General features: G+C 35.0%; 1 protein-coding gene across 9 annotated transcripts in view; it reads left to right on the top strand.

Annotated features, from left to right (window-relative positions):
* The window catches only part of mub (poly(rC)-binding protein mub), a 166,959-nt gene that overhangs the window by 76,522 nt on the left and 73,109 nt on the right, over positions 1–17,328 (top strand). For 7 of the 9 annotated variants that reach the window (XR_016323558.1, XR_016323557.1, XM_089729836.1 and 4 more), the window contains one exon: positions 6,915–6,952. The exons of the other annotated variants lie outside the window; for them this stretch is intronic. The gene's annotated coding sequence lies outside the window, so the exon portion shown is untranslated. The remainder of the gene's footprint in view (positions 1–6,914; positions 6,953–17,328) is intronic. 9 annotated transcript variants of the gene reach the window in all.

Here is a 17,328-nt window from a genome sequence, read left to right as displayed (position 1 = left end):
CTTTCACAGAAAAAAAGGTCAAAGCACACAATAAAACATGAACAAATGCGAGATTGAGTCATTCATGAGTTTTATTCAGTAAGCTCTCAATTTTTTCATATCAGTATAACGGGGTGGCAGTGTATAATTTATTCAGTGGGCTTAAATAAATTCATTGACTGATGGACAGATGGCAGTTGTTAAATCACGTCATATATGTACCTAAAAGCGGCTTGAAATCAGCTACCAATTAAGTTGGTCACGTAGCTCTAATCCATCTCTATAATCACATGAAACATAGAACTAATTATTCCAATATAATGTACATATCACGCTTTTGAGAAGAGATTAGCCTATATTGGGAATGAACACATATTATTGTTGAACACATTTAGTATCATGACTTACAGATATTGGTATTATGTTTTAATTTATTTATTGCTTAGATGAGTGAATGAGCTCACAGCCCACCTGGTGTTAAGTGGTTACTGGAACCCATAGACATCTACGACGTAAATGCGCCAACCACCTTGAGATATAAGTTCTAACGTCTCAGTATAGTTACAACGGCTGCCCCACCCTTCAAATCGAAACGCATTACTGCTTTACGGCAGAAATAGGCAGGGTGGTGGTACCTACCCGCGCGGACTACCAAGAGGTCCTACCACCAGTAATAATTTTGTGACTGTGATTGCTAACGTCCACGAACTACGCTGGTACTTACCATGAGATGGGCATTTTCCTTAAAAGACAACGGTTTCACACTAGTCTATTGACAAGACCAGAAGAAACCACACACTTATTTTATAACGAAATATGTTAACTAGTATTCATAATTTATAATTATTTTAATTTCAGAAATGTAGTGTTAAAAATACTTGTTAGATGTTTGAGCCCATATACTCGCATAAGCTGGCAGTAAGCTACGTCTATAATCTATTGTTAGGTTAGGCTGTGACTTGAATGCTAGACGCCACGATGCTCTCGCCGGGTGCTTTGAGGAAACGACCCGACGTCACTTTCCGTTTGGAAAATATCTCGGAACTTAATGCAACTCGGTAATGATGATAATAATAAGAAGAAATATTAAACATTATCTTAGGGGAAATATTTGAAACATATTCATTTAGTAGCATTTATCATTTTAATCGTAGGGTGCGTTTTTGAACAGTGAACCAACTTTTTTTCCAAGCTATATAACTTGTTAGAAATTAAAGTTAAGAATTTCGTTTTGGTGTCATGGTTTAGGCAATTTTATACAGTTTCTCATATTCAGGTTACAGAAAGCCAGAGAGTTTTTAAGCTATTGCATAGCTTTTATCGCGGGCCTTGTGCGCGGCGACCGAATCATGAAATTCCGTAACGAAAAAAACCTTACACCCCTCACTCCGCTTACCATGTAGCTCGCGTTCAACACATTCACACGTTGCGCTTGTGTAGTGTTTGTGAATAAGCGCATGGCGCGACGTCACACTGCATGCGCATAATGAAAAGTCAGCCCATCTCTCTCTCGTGCGGTCTAGCTTATGAGTGTGAAGGGGACAGTTAAGGTTTTGCTTTTATTAATGTTTAATATAGCGTGGTCTTGTTTTATTATTGTTTTAATATTAAATTATCATTGTCTAATTATAATTGCATAAGTTGATAAAAAATGCTATGCAATAGCTTCCGAGTACCACACGTTTTTTTTTCAACATGGTGGTGGTTCAATGTTCCTGGTTGGTTTATTGTTCAACAGCCTACTATATACTTTGTGTGGATTTTTAAGGTTCAGTTCCAAAGAAATATTTAAGTCACAGTTAATTTTTTTTCAAATTCGAAGTCACCCAGCCGTATTTGTATCGAACAATGCGACTATTCCGGGGGTCATATTACGCTGGTACATATTTTTCTAAAAATACGTTCCTAATACGTATTTTAACTCACAATCTATACTAATATTATAAAGAGGAAAGATTTGTTTGTTTGTTTGTTTCGAATAGGCTCCGAAACTACTGGACCGATTTGAAAAAATATTTTTCCATTAGAAGCCGACATTGTCCCTGATGAACATAGGCTACTTTTTTTTCATTTTATTTTATTTTATTTTTTTGGTTTCATGTGTGTTTTAATGTTTCCGAAGCGAAGCGAGGGCGGGTCGCTAGTCTTATATAAAATGGTTGTAAAAAGAATATTTTTGTTACGAATCCAACTGAATTCGGGAATTCGGAATTTGTTTTGTATGTTTCGTTCCTTCAATTATCGGATTAGAACATTATTTTCTTTGCTCTAGAGCTCCGGTGAATTTTATTCTAACGTACAAATTGAAGTCGAATACGTCATAGAAACACTGTATGACAACAACGCAACAACGGTGTAGACATTCGACTGTGTCAAGTGTAGCTACGATGGATGTAGGTGAAAGGCTAAGAGAGTCTGCTATACAAATGTTCTGAGTTGCGAACGTCGCCTCTCCACGAAACAGCTACGCGAGAACCTTATCTACACGAGTGTATACAGAACGTCATGTGTCATTCATATTGACAGTACTTAATCTGGTTCGTTTATTTCCCGTTGTCTTAAAATTTCAGTTTAAAACACAATGTGCACCATTGATTATCTAATACAATTTGTACTGTTAGACTTGAAATAAATTCATCAAAAGACATGCAATCATAGATTTAATATTGCTAAGTATAATAACTGTACTATTTCAAGTTATGTGACAATGATTAATCTTTATTGGAAACTGTCAGTCCCATTTAGTCAACGGCTGAAAATCAGAAAGCTCTCTGAAGGGCCGCGGCTAAAGACGTTTCATAACAAAATTCTTTTGCTATTGGACGAATTTCCAAAGTTGTTTGTGAATGTTTTGATACAATACCGTCGACCTACGTCATCCTTTATAATCCCTTTACCTCCCGTTGAATATATCCACATGCTAAGTATCAGTGGATATATTGTGTGTATTCTCATGAAGAGAAAAACAAGGAATGCGATGCGGTTTAATTTGTGCAAATGGAAAGATTAAGTCGTTTTGTAATTTTTTGCCCTTCAGGTATAAAATACTGTGGTAGAGTTTCCGTCAATCAAAATAATATCTACTAATTTAATAGAAACCATATAAAAATGGTTTAGGTGCGTATGCGGTCGGACGAGTAAAACTCACGGTGTATTCGTATCGAGTGATGCGATTATTTCAAGTCCCAAATGATTCCGTTTTTATAAGAAACTAGTGGTCCCGCAGTAGTCGAAATTCGACTATAATTAATTGAAATTATAAGTTTCAACATTATTATGGTCCGATTATTACAGATTCCGCCAAGACTACACTATAGACAAACACTCGTAATATTAAAAATAAACAATACTAACCTATTTTCAATTAGACTACAGACTATGCAATAACAAAAGTTTGACAATACTTCAGTGCAATAAACAAAGAGTATATGTGTCAAATAAATGGTAGTGTGCATATATTAAGTGTATAATCTATGGTAGTGTGTGTAATGTTTTCTTTATTGACTTAATGTATCTTTTATGAATTATTTTAAAAAAATATTAGCATTGTGCACTTCTTCTCTATATTCTCTATAAGTGTGGAAAATTTCATACTCCTCCGTTCGCGCAATTTTCGTAAAAAGGGATACAAAGTTTTTGCTTCATGTATTAATATATAACTAGTCAGGTCATAAGTATTGTCACACATTAAAAACTTTTCTTTTAGAATGCTGGCCACAAAAAAGTTTATTGAATTCGAATTTCGAATTGTTCATGAAAATAAAAATGTATACTTTTAGAATTTTCACTCGTTTTTAAATATGGAGTGGACGCTTAAAGAAGACCGTGTTGCAGTTATTGCGTTGCATCGTTGCGGTTACGCGCCAATTCAAATTTTTAACATACTGAAAAATTTGAATATAACCAAAAGATTCGTTTATCGTACCATCAAACGATACAATGAAGACTCTAGTGTAGATGACAGGTCAAGAAGTGGTCGCCCTCGGTCTGTTAGGACTCCAGCAGTGATAAAAGCTGTGAAGGCGCGAATTCAAAGAAATCCCAAACGTAAGCAGAAACTGTTGGCCCTTCAGATGGGGTTAAGCAGAACCACGGTGAAAATGGTGTTAAATGAAGACTTAGGGCTTCGGGCATATCGAAGAAAAACAGGACATCGTTTCAATGGTCGTCTAATGGACCTGAGATTGAAGAGATGCCGCGCTTTGTTGAAGCGGTACGCGGGAAAAAAATATCTGGAAAATCTTTTTTCGGATGAAAAAAATTTTACCGTAGAAGAAAGCTACAACAAACAAAATGATAAGGTGTACGCACACAGTAGTGAAGAAGCGAGCAACCGTATTCCGCGTATCCAACGAGGTCATTTTCCATCCTCGCTCATGGTATGGTTGGGAGTTTCTTATTGGGGCTTAACAGAGGTACATTTTTGTGAGAAAGGTGTAAAAACGAATGCAGTTGTGTATCAAAATACAGTCCTGACGAACCTTGTGGAACCTGTTTCTCATACCATGTTCAATATCAGGCACTGGGTATTCCAACAAGATTCGGCGCCAGCTCATAGAGCGAAGAGCACACAAGACTGGCTGGCGGCGCGTGAAATCGACTTCATCCGGCACGAAGACTGGCCCTCCTCCAGTCCAGATATGGATCCGTTAGATTACAAGACATGGCAACACTTGGAGGAAAAGGCGTGCTTAAAGCCTCATCCCAATTTGGAGTCACTCAAGACATCCTTGATTAAGGCAGCCGCCGATATTGACATGGACCTCGTTCGTGCTGCGATAGACGACTGGCCGCGCAGATTGAAGGCCTGTATTCAAAATCACGGAGGTCATTTTGAATAAACTTTAGTGTCATAAGAATCTATGTTTTGTTATGTTCATTTTAGTATATGAATGGTTACATAATGAATAAACTTGTTTCAATTATTTTACATTAAACATGTGACAGAATTTATGACCTGACTAGGTAAATTACGCACAAAGCCTTCGGGTGTACATGACCAACATCGAATTGCGTTGCGTAACAAAACTGTGGTCCGCGAAATTTATTATTTTGTTTCATAACTAATGTAGAGCGTAATGTGAGACCACAGGGTTCGGTACTAGAACTTTGTACATTTCCTGTATCCATCACGTTCAGAAGTTTATGTTAGAATTAAACTATAGCGATTTTTTCGTGTCAAACGTGTAAATTAAAAGAAATATTCACAACATGAAATACATAGATATTAACCTTAATCACTATTTACTAAGCTTTTTTTCTTCGATGCGTGAATGAGCTCACCACACCTCACCTGGTGTGAAGTGGTTACCAGAGCCTAAAGACATTACCACGTGAATGTTGCCTTTGGATATGAGGTCAAAGTTAAGTCGAAATCTTAATCACATTATATAACTACTGTCCCACCCTTCGAACCAGAATGCATAGGTACTTCACGGCAGAGAAAAGCAGGATGGTGGTACCTACCCGTGCAAGTCAAATCTATACTAATATATAAAACTACAGTGGTTTTTACGGTTATTCCGTTATAACTACTGAACCATGCATCCGATTGACTTGAAACTTGGTATCCATGTAGAAAATACATATACTTCATGGATATGCTAATATTTATATGAGTGTTGGTCTCCTTACACCAGTTGCGAGGGCGTTAATGATGAGAATCTTCGTGGGGGTGAGAAATAATAATGTTAATTTTAAATGTCCAGCAAAGCGGGCGGGTACAGCTAGTAAATTAATATAAACAAATATGTGTTACAAGTAGTATATACATCAATGTATAAATACATTCTTAGACTATCATTATACAATAAACTTGTAGTTTCAATTATGTCGGAAATACACGCCCTCAGATACAAGTTATAAACCGCACGACACACGTCTTCGTGCGTAAATTTGCGCAGTATATTTTAGGCGCGTTCCCAATGAAATGCGAGAGATGTGGTGCCGTGTCGTGGTCGCCCCGCAAACAATACGCTTCCGGCTCGACGCCGGGGCGGGTGGAACGCGCGGTCGTTGCCTTCCAAACATACCCATGCGTGAGCGACCTCCCGTGTTTACCTTTACTTAATTTATTTCAACTTTACGTACAGATTTTACGTAATTTATTCTGAAGAGTAATTGAAGAAAAATTAAACGCAAACAGCATTGGAAGACGATTGATGGAAGTCAACATTAAATATCTGTGTAAAAGATACGATGCCTCCCCTTTTTAGCGACCTTATCGGTTACGTCAAAAACAGGCTAAGACATTTTTGAAGTTTGACAGTTCTAATATCCGTTATTGTTCGAAAATATTTTATCTTTAAGAGCCAGGGAAGTGGCATCTCGGTAAGCTGAGAAAATTCATATAACTAAACGGCAATATTCTTTCCTTATTTAATTTTTGGTATTTATCATAGCTCATATTAATATGTATATAACAAATGAATAATTTAAAAACAGTTGAAATTTACACCTCATATTTGCTATGATACACGGATTTTTAGATTTCTAATTATTTTTTCTTGCTCGGCAAGGCGAACTGGCTCACGGCCCAGCTTGTGTTAAGTGGTTACCGGATCCCATAAACATCAAAAATGTAAACGCAGTCATCCACCGTAAGACACGTGTTCTAAATCTCGTTTCTATAGTACAAAAATTATAAAAAAAAATATACAGTCATTTTTTTAATAACTATGAATTTTTACTTTACTAGTAGTATAATTGAGTGTTTCATTATTTATCAATATTTATTATTTATTTACTTCTATTATTTAAATACAAAATCATACCTGTAATAAGTATTTCGCTACATTGTGATTTAAATTCCGAATAAACAATCGTAAGCATTATTTTATAAAAATGTATAATACCCAAAATATCCACGGCTATATTATAAATTTATTTGTTCTTTTGTGTTACTAGAAATGATCTTATTTAAATTTTGTTTTCAGATCCACAAATAAATAAATAGAAATCCTCCAATTCTCTGGTAAGTTTAGATACGTAGTTTCAATCGCAAAAGTGCAACGTTCTAAATACAAAAGTCTCGGTTTAATAATAGACCAAGAACTTAACACTATTTCTGTATCGTCGGTCTGGCACCGCCAGAATGGGAGGGTAGGGGGGATCTTGTAACGTCTGAAAGCAATTTATATTATTATTGCCAAAATACTAATGTGGAGCAGAAAACGTCCCCCCCCCCTGCTAGGGTTAACGCAACGCAAATTTATTTGATAATTTTGAACATTAAATTTATGAAAACCTATAATATCTTCAAAAATCACATCACAATATATAGTTGATTTTAAAGACACTTAATAGACGGGATTTTAAAAGGTAACAGCACAAAGGAAGAAGCTTTATGAAGATCACCTTAGAGCGCAGAATCTCATTTCCACAGTGCAATTTCCTGAAAGGAAACTATTTCGAACGCACATCTATTACTCGTAATTTTTCTCAAGCAGCCCTGGAAATTGGCTTGGGAATGAAACGGTGCGATATCGGGCAGTTTAATCGGTGGACAGGTGCGTGTGACGCGGCCTTAACGTTTGCTCTCTACCTTGCGTTCTGTTTATTGGCTATAATTTCAATGCAATTGGCTAATATTTAGGCTAACGGTGTTTTTAAGATTGATCACAGATTTAACTATAAAAGGATTTTGTAGCTATATTTATATTAATTATTATTCAAACTGAAGATATTTTGGGTTTTGGCCTTTTGAATCCATCAAAGGTGCCCATTAAAGATGTTATTCCTTTTTGCACAGTCAAACGGTCCAATTTATTATGCAATTTTGGTTGACCATATATATCAAAGCCTTATTTTCACGATGCCCTTGAAAGGGCACCGTGAAAATAAGAAGATTGAGGCAGAAATTTTAATTCGAGTGAAATGACAGTTCTCTCACTCTACAAAATGGTACACTAAATTACTGTTTCGTACAGAAATTGATAGATAAATTATGGTAACGAGCCGCGACAGCGCGTTTAACATCGTGACCTATTTATAAGTCTTACACGTCTGGATAAATTAATAAAATTTATTAAATTCGAATAAAATAATTTATACAAAAAAAAACATGACCAAAACTTTTACGTTTACTTATTATATGTAATTAATTCGTTATTCGTAAACAGGAGAAGAAAGCTTTTTTTACGCATCACAAAATTGTTGACACGCCGAAAGTTAAAGATCATTAAATCACCCACAATTTACTGCTGTATTTCACACAATAAACAAATTTACGGAGTCTTAGTGAGCTGTCACTGCAACAACAAGATGTAAATGAAATTATTTTAAGTGTTCTCGTCACTTTAACATTAAAACCGTCAAAATAGAGTTGAAACTCCTCGTTCCATGACTTGCCGGCTTGTCGGGCACAAAATGGAGCGGAGGCAGGGCCTTTTGTACTTGTAGGCTTTGTGTATAAAGTAAGCTTCCTACCGAAGCATCTGTGCGATGATGAAACTTGCCAGACACCGCTTTTAAGCACGCTTTATATCTCAAATTAAAACTTTACAGGAGGAAATTAAACGTCGGAAAAATGCTGCATGCGCAAGCTCGTTTACTTTTCATCAGAAGTCCTCTGGCTCGCTGTTGGTTTAGTCCAAACAACAACTTTCTAGCAGAGGTTACAATAATAACTATGTTTCTTGTAAAAAATGTACCATTTATTTGAAAATAAGTGGAAGCAATGTTTTTTTTTAATTTAATTATATTTTTATATTTACGAATCGAATAAATTTCGAATATCTCATAATCGAATCAGCAATACTTGATGTTTTGTAATATTTAGGTTCTTGGGTAGCAATAAAAGCTTATTTATCAATTTATCGATTACTTATCAAAACAAACTGGTATGCGACAGCTACGATTTTGTTGTTATTTACCCATCATCTATCCGTAATAGTCGTGCCCTATTCTTATTTTTTTCCTCTCAAAATATTTCTTACCTTGAGTGTATGTTGCAACTTTTGAATGTGGCCTAAAACTCTAATCCGACAGTAAGCGGCTCAACTTACAATCTGTAACTTAAAAAAAGAAGACTTTCTCTATCACAAAGATTTTTAACACAGACTACGCATCTCAAATTTGCGTAAATAGAAATACAAATAAAGCGCACACTGATTTTAGGGAGCATAAACGTGCGTAACAAATAAAGTCGTACAAAAACACACTTACGCAACAGCAAACTTATCATAGGAGCAATGCGTGTTTCCACCCTCTCTTGCAGAACAAATTCCACTTGTCAAAATGTTCGCGCTGTGTTTACGTGAATCACAAAGCGGGACGTTTACAAAGAACGGTCCTAACAAATTGTGCCGTCAAGCGCCGTGTTTGTGTAATACGCGGTCGGCCAACATCCACTATCAAGTGTGATATTACTCGTTTATTTTCCTACCACTCAGAGCATTTAGGATTATTGTACGCACGCAAAATGAATAAGATTTCACGTCGGCTATTCAAATTCCTCTATATAGTAAAGTTTCCAGAAGGTTGAGCCACGTCATATAGACTTAGTTCGTAAAGGCTTAGCGGTAGCTCTACTGTTCTTAATCGCAGAATCCATGAAAGTTTCCTCATTAGAATTGCTTAACCTACTTGTTTTACTATTGTAGAATAAAATTCCAATTTTTTTTTTTTTTTTGCTAGATGAGTGGACGAGCTCACAGTCCACCTGGTGTTAAGTGGTTACTGGAGCCCATAGACATTTACGACGTAAATGCGCCACCCACCTTGAGATATAAGTTCTAAGGTCTCAAGTATAGTTACAACAGCTGCCCCACCCTTCAAACCGAAACGCATTACTGCTTCACGGCAGAATTAGGCAGGGTGGTGGTACCCACCCGCGCGGACTCACAAGAGGTCCTACCACCTAATTTGAATTGTGATGATTTATTAAAGAATAAATCATCACAATTCAAATTAACTTTCCCATAATAAGCATATAATTCTCGAATATTACAAAAAAATACATCATTAACAACTCCATCACTTCACGAGTGACTTCAGTTTACGTAGAAAAAAGTAAAAGGTTTTGGAATCCTCATCGTCTAGCCATTCAGTTTCGACTTCACGTTTTCTTTTACGCGAAGATTAAACCTATTGTTCCGTCACTCAGAGAATCACGTTTCTGACAATTTTTTCTCGTCGTAATGTGAACGGCGCAACTTGAGTGTGTCCCTCCAACTATTTATTCGAGCGCATTTACAGAATGACAGTAAGTGGATCTTTATACAAACTAATAGGTCATTGCGATATGCGAGACGCTGCTACCGGAGTCCTCCAATTTATCTATTCGGTTTCAATTTGTAGTCCGGGGGTAATTTTGTATATTGAATAAAATCTTGTAATCGTTTCAATACCGGAACGAGTTTCCTTTTTCAAAAGGACACCTTCATAAACTGTACAAACACAGTTTTGATACAAAAAACTTGATTTGTATACGAAAAGAACGAAGTTTTATACCGGATACTCATATATCAATTATAGGAAAACAGTTATTAAAAAAGTTTATATTATATCTCTTGATTTCATTTCGCTCTAAGTACAAACAACAAATATTCGCGACAGAGAGATGTAAATTCATAAAGCATTATCAACTCAAAGCGTACTTAATCAATACTTAAGCACAATTTAAATTTACAGTTTTGATTATGGACAAACGCAATTGAGACATTTCCAGTTACTAATAAGTGAATTCAGCTGATTACACAATACGGTGCTACGCTTTGCTACAAGTGCCGGAGGATTTTAGTTTTTACTTCCTTAGACGAACTAGCACACAGTTCTCTCGGTGAGTGGCTACCAAAGCCAAAAGACAGGATGTTGATATCTAATAGTTCAGAATTAAAATACGTCCTACCACCGATAATTACTCATACTTTTTTGTGTTTGGATTTTTACACCAGATTTCTATTTTTATTCTATTCCTTCACTGTAAAAGTAATTCTTGAACACGAGATGTACATAAAATGATGAACACAAAACGTATCCTCGTACGGAATCTGAACACCGGCTAAGTGACACCGCTTGATACGAATACAACCGGCGTCGGATCGCTTAGGCCCGATATAACAATAAGATGCGATTTGATTAATATAATATAATCACACGTTATGAATTTACAAATATCAATATATCAAAAGTTCGCATTTTTTTTTTAAATTACGCGAACAGCGGCCTTCAACCTCTTAAGTTAATTTTAAGTTTTCATTAAACAATATCTCTGACCAATTTCTATTATATACTTATTCAAATGGGAACCTATTCATTTGGCATCTTGACACATGGTGCTCAAACAACAATAAACTAACACCCTACTGTAAAGGGTTCTCTGTATGGTTCATTTACTGAACTAGGTATAAAATATTTGTTGTTTTATTTAGTGGAAATTTCGTGTAACCCCAATATATTTTGTCGACGAGATTTGTACATATGCCTAAGTGATAGGCAGTAACTTGCCTGTGTCCCTGACATTGCTGATAATTCTGAGTGACAGGAACCACTCACTCATTAAATTATCTACTCTGTTAAGGAAAGGAATTTTTACTTTTACAAGGAAATTTTACTTTTATTTTTAATATTTTGTATGGATGACGAGCATATTATTATCGCCCACTTGAGGGTGACTGCTACTGTCATTCACAAATATCAGCAATACCAGGGACAGAGCGAAGACGCTGCTGCCTACCAATAAAGATAAGGATACTATATACTACGGACGAATCAAGAAATGAATACAGTTGCCTGCAGCATTTTGATTTAACGGTCTATAAACAAAAAATATTCTTTAACCTGAACTTTAAAATTTTTCGAATAACACTTTTATTTATGCCGAGCATTTTGCGGTACAATTTGAAGTCAGTTTACGTGGACATGGCAAATTAGGATGGATGAATTTCCGCTCGATGTTATAAATTATTATTGACACGACACATTTGCCTTCAGTGCCGATAAGATCTAACGTATATTTTGACTACTGTGTCCAACAAAATTTCATAATATCAATTTACTAGCGACCCGCCCTCGCTTCGCTTCGGAAACTGTAATTTATTATTGATTTCTCCACTATTTAATGGATGTTATTATACATATAAACCTTCCTCTTCAATCATTCTATCTATTAAAAAAAATTGCATCAAAATCCGTTGCGTAGTTTTAAAGAAAGCATACATAGGGATATAGGGACAGAGAAATCGACTTTGTTTTATACTATATAGTTATTACATCGAATATATATATAAAAATAAATTATTATGCAGTATTCGAAATTGAATGACTCGTTAAATTATAATGATTTTATGGTATCTTATAAGTCTGCACGGGTCCTGCCTCTTACTACGGCAAAGACATTATCAGTTAGTCAGCACTAAAATTCAAATATAGACGTCATGCCTTTGACAGAGGATATTCACATTGTCCTGTCTGTTGGGTCCGAAAACCACTCAATACGAGATAAGCCATGAGCACATTCACCAGTTAATGCTATAAATTTAAATTTAAAAATTATCGTTTGATCAATAGAGTATCTCAGATTTTCATATTACGGATGCGCAGACAGAACAGAGCAGAGAGAACTCCTAGAACAGAGAGACTACAATGCGAAAAACACTGAATTCCTTGAGACGTAAAGTAAGGTAATATTAAATAGTGCTATCAAAAAACAAGCTTCTTCTTACTAATTGATGTCTTGATAACAATATGAAGCATGTCACCATAATGTGCCACATGCTATGTTGGATACGAGCACGTGCTCGTTACCCACAAGAAGGTAATAAAGTAAATGGAGCCGAAAATTATTCTGGGCTGCCCCTCAGATTTCAGATGGTATGAGGATATATTTGAGGTATTTTCGTCCCAAATCGACTAAATTGTTACTTTTAAATCTGCCACAATTTTTTTTTTTATTTGCCACTAAAAATCTATAGTAGTAAAATACGTTTATTAGACGTACTTATGACTTCCATGACAAATGAATTACTTCAATATCTGTAAATCAGAAATGAAATAGTAAATAGCCTAGAAATATTATAAATGTGTGTAAACACTTCTAGCAGTATCTATCAAATAACTGAATATATCAGACAAATGCTTGAATCGTGATAGCGATATTTTCAAGAGAAGTTTTCAAAGATACCATTCCGAACCGTCAAGCCACCAAGCAATATCACCCGTACGTTGAAGATCTTCCCTTATCGTTTCTGAAAAAATCGTACTACCATTTTGCCTCTTTCTGTCGCGAAACAGTCATGTTTTCCAGTTTGAAAGATGCTTAAAAATAAAAGTGAAAATACCACTACTACAGACGTATGATTTCAAAGCCCTCCACGAGGCTGGAGTGTCATCGAGTGTATTGTAAAGCGTTGTCAATCATAAGCGTATAATAACAAATACATGAATATTCAAAGGGTCTAAACAAAAGTCAAAGAATTCAGTAAGCACAAGAAGTTCGTGATAAGTCTGAGACAACCGTTAATAAAAGTGAAACAGCGGTATTTGTTTCAAAGCACACCGCAGCCCTTTGGAAAGTTGTTTTATCCTAATTTCCTGTCGCTTTCTCCGGCCTTATTCTTCTTTAATATTATCAGGAGATTCGCGTTTATATTTGTTTTATTTGTTAAAGCGAAAATTTTATTATTCGTGTAACTCCTGTGCCCTTTCATATTTGCTTTGTTTATTTTCATCTGGGTCAATACCGTTTTCAAAGGAAACAAAAAAGGATAAAATAAGATTCCCTTTTGTCGAAGGAACGCAAGCAATGAAGTAAGTTTCAAAGTGACTTTTGTGTTCGAAACTTGAAGTAACTACGCTAAGTGCGATTGACCACAACACGACAAATCACTTAGCTTCTATCTTCGATTGTTTTAAGTGATTCTTATCTAAAATCTAGGGTTTACGTTTAAATATTTTTTCAAAGTTCTCTTTATATCTAAATTGTTATAAGCTAGTAATTATTTTATTTAAATTTGTGATATTTATTTTGATATATCGACTTTTTTTTCTGGTTACCCTAACTCATACATATCGTAATGTGAATGCCGTCTGCTTTGAGATCAACAAAAGATTGAATTATCAAATGTACTGTATAAGAAGCGGACTCCTGTGACTGGCAAGCGTGATTAATTTAGGAAGTCATGATGATGCCACTAGTGATGCTTGTTGTAGCATACTCAATGAGCAGTACCCTTCGCAAACGTTTAGTTTTTGATTGCCGGTCCAACAAAAATTACGACTGTCTGGCTTTAATTTAGTGAGATGTTTTGATGTGAGCAGTGAGTGGTTTTGGAATTGTGTACCACGCAGCAACATTACTGATTTTTGCTCAGTGCTCAGCAAAGCCAATCACTCTATATTTTAGCTATAGTTATTTAATGTACTTATTCGATGTTTTTTTTTTGTAACTATATTATGAAATTTAAAGTTAAAAAAACGCAAACCCTGATTTTTTTTACAGATCTTTTGTGGTAAAATTACATTTCGAATCGGTGATAGCATCGTGTCTTAAAGCACTTTTGGTGCTGAAATAAAATATTTTTGTTTTTTATTAAATATATCATACATATCTGTTAAGTCGATTATCGAAAGTTTTGATCAACCTCGCTATAGTTTATGTATCTTTATTTTATACTATTAAAAATGGTATATTTACTATTTGTAAGTATACAAATGTGCTGAACGCCCTTAAACAAAGACAACGGATAATTAACGCCAAGCAAAATGAAAAAAGATTTTTAATGAACCTCGAGGTAACAAACGTAATATGGTTTTTTATTTTCAAAAAAATATTTTAATCGTCTTCCTTTTCTTCAGCTTATCCCTTAATTTTTCTCTTCCATTCTCTTCTATCAGCCGTCAGCTCAACACTCACTCCTCTCTCTCTCTCATATCGTCATTTACACACTCCATCCATGTCTTCTTCGATCGACCTCTTCCCTCTCTGTTTTAAATAATAAACAAAATATATTTAATGCACAGCTGATTAGTAGCAATTACTAACTAATTAATCTAACTTTCTTTTTTTTTCACTTTTTATATTACCTTAAAAATATATTTTATATAATATAATACTACTTTTTTCTATTAACTATGTTATGAATTATGAACTTTATATCATCTATAGTGTATTACAAAAGAAATATTAATTAATACCTATACCAAATCACAACAACGTAATAAAAATCAAATAGTCTTAATAGCCTGAATAAATTTTAAGACAAACATTTTTGCTTGCGACAATTGTCTTATTGTCTAGCTTAAAATCGATAAGAAAGTCAACTCATACAATATTAAACAGTAAAATTATTACTGAAGCTCGAAGTAATTTTATTGAGGATGAAAAAGTGAAAAACGACTTATTCATTTTAAATTTAGGATCTTTTTTCAAAAACAGAAATATTTATCTAACTAAACAGCTTAATTTAAATTAACTAATATACACGACTTCCTAGTGTCTATATATAAATTAAACACCAAAACACTAATAGAATTGTCGATATGAGAAAGGTGGCTTGGCATCTCAAAGGCTTGTTCCGCATATAAATTGACGAATTTGCCTCCATTTACACCTTGCTATCGTGCAGACCAACCTGACAGCGAGAAACTTCGTTAGTAATTATAATCGCTTCAGTTTATTCGCGTGAACGCTTCCTACCTAATTCCACGTTACATTAATGGAATTAAAGTGGAAAACTTGACAAGACGTGACATGAATTAATTCCATTCATGTGCGGCACCAACTTGATTGTTTTTATTTTAAAAGTGTTTTTAGTGTTAAGGAGATACTATAATAAATTATATTTTTCAGTTTTCCAAAAACGACTATATTGGATTTAAATTAAAAAAAAAAAACACTTTAACAATATATTAATAAGTATGTTATATTAAATAATTTACTAAATTCAAAGTCATCGAAACCTAATAAGTATGTTCTCTGAGCTATTCGATTAAATCTGGATTCAAATACTGTGGACAGGTACAATTTTTCTTGTGTTCACAAATAGCTTCAACGATGTAGGAGTTTGAGTAAAAACATGAAATAAAAAATTCAAAATTTGAGTAATTATTGGTTATCCGAAAATATTGTGAACGCCTTATTTGCTAGCATACGTTTAATATCCAAGAAAAGTAAACAAACAAAAGAAAATACGTATCGGTGGTGAAACCCGTTCCAAGTCTCCACAAGGAGACACCACCGTCCTGCTTATTTCTGTCACGAAGCTGTCATTCATCCCGATTTGAAGAGTAAAGGATTATAATAATAGGGGTTAAAGTATGAAATTGCCGTTTTATTCGGTTTTATAGGTACTTCGAATTGACATAGAACATTCATGGTTTGAGATTTTTGAGTAAAACTTTTTTCAAGCGGTACCTATGAGGTTTTTCTTTTAAAGAATGCGCAACATTCTATTATAGACTTTGAGTTGTTTTTTTTATTCAACTTAGACAATAAAGATGGATACTTCGAAAATTCGAATGATTTTTTAATACGAGTTCCGACGCGGAACTAACGCTGCAGAAACAGCTCGCAATATTAATGTTGCGTTTGGAAAGGGGACTGCTAATGAACGCACCGTGCGACTTGGTTTAAACGGTTTCGTGATGGAAATTTTGATATGAAGAACGAACCACATAGAAGACCACCCACACATGTGAATAACAATGAATTGAAGAGATGGTGTGAGCCGATCCGAGCCAAATTACCCAGGAATTAGAGGCATGGCTTAACGTTACTTTACCAACAATATAGTCAATATTGTTCGTAAAGTAACATTGGCGTCAAATAAATAAAATAAAAAAATATGAAAAATGGGTGCCTCATGATTTGACTGATCAGCAAAAAGAAAAGCGTGTTGAAACTTGTGTGCCTTGTTGAATCGATACAGAAATGAAGGAATATGTGATCGAATTGTGACCTGTGATGAAAAGTGGATTATTTACAATAACCGTAAGCGAAAAATGCAATGACTGACCCAGGTCAAACGCCGCAACAGTGTCCTAAGGCAAAGCTTACCAATAAAAAGGTAATGGTAACTGTTTGGTGGTCTCAGCATGGTGTTATTCACTATAACTTTCTTCGATCTGGTCAAGCAATAACAACAGATATCTATTGTACCGAACTCTGAACATTGATAGCAAAACTTGCAGTGAAACAGTCCCGACTCATGAATCGATCTTCACCATTATTGCTCCATGATAACGCGAGACCTCATACAGCACGAGAAACCGTTTTAACTCTACTGGAGCTGTAATTAGAAACCATTCGTCACTCTCCGTATTCGCCAGACCATGCTTCAACGGACTACCATTTTTTTCGTGTTTTGGACAATTTTCTACGTGATAAAAAGTTAAATGATAAAAAAAACG

Source organism: Bombyx mandarina, chromosome 09 (genome assembly GCF_030267445.1).
Source record: "Bombyx mandarina strain Sakado chromosome 09, ASM3026744v2".
NCBI classification, from domain to species: Eukaryota; Metazoa; Arthropoda; class Insecta; order Lepidoptera; family Bombycidae; genus Bombyx; species Bombyx mandarina.
Note: the sequence above shows the minus strand (reverse complement) of the source record. Positions and strands in the feature narration are given on the sequence as shown.